This window comes from Priapulus caudatus, unplaced genomic scaffold (genome assembly GCF_000485595.1).
Source record: "Priapulus caudatus unplaced genomic scaffold, Priapulus_caudatus-5.0.1 Scaffold187, whole genome shotgun sequence".
In the NCBI taxonomy this organism is placed as follows: domain Eukaryota; kingdom Metazoa; phylum Priapulida; class Priapulimorpha; order Priapulimorphida; family Priapulidae; genus Priapulus; species Priapulus caudatus.
This window is the reverse complement of record NW_014577248.1, coordinates 220,544-221,336: the sequence shown is the minus strand read 5'-3', so window position 1 is coordinate 221,336 and position 793 is coordinate 220,544.

Genomic DNA, 793 nt, shown 5'->3' with positions numbered 1-793 from the left:
CCTTGTATTATTTAATTCCCCTTCTATACCAATCTGTCGATATTCAAAATCGTCTAATATTTAGTTAAACTTTTATTATCATGTACTTCCCCTTGTCACATTCCCCTATGCCAATATCTGGCTTTGTTGATCAAAATTACCTGTAAAAAGACATGTTTCATGGTCCCCACAAAAGTGGGAATTATTTTTTCACGGACTTTTCAATGACATATTTTAAGGGCATGTTTTTTTTCCAGGGCAATCTGTGACAAGTAGCTTTAGCCTTTTATACCCCGTACAGACTGCAACATTTTATATGGGTATTAAACTAGCACGCGCCAGGCCCGGGCCTGACGCGCGCCAAATCGTAACGTGCAGACTGCATATTTGATCCTACATTAAATGAGTCATCAGTTCTCAGTTCAGCTCGCCACGTCACCCCGCAGACATCAATTGCACAATTACGTGACATAAATAAGGCTATGCACATTGCGATTCAGCACCCGGTCTGGCCTGCGTGTTGCGTACAGACTCAGCTTCGTGCGGGATAACTTATCCGGGGATAACTTATCCCGGGCCAGGCGCTCCTTCATGTGCAGGGCCAAATTGGTGCGGGCCAGCACGTGTTTGGGACGGGATAGCGTGTACACAGCGCAAAAATTTAGCGCGCGCCTGACCCGCACCAGTTTAATACCATATTAAATTTGCAGTCTGCATGTACGGGGTATTAGAGTCTGCATGTACGGGGTATTAGAGTCTGCATGTACGGGGTATTAGAGTCTGCATGTACGGGGTATTAGAGTCATCATATATA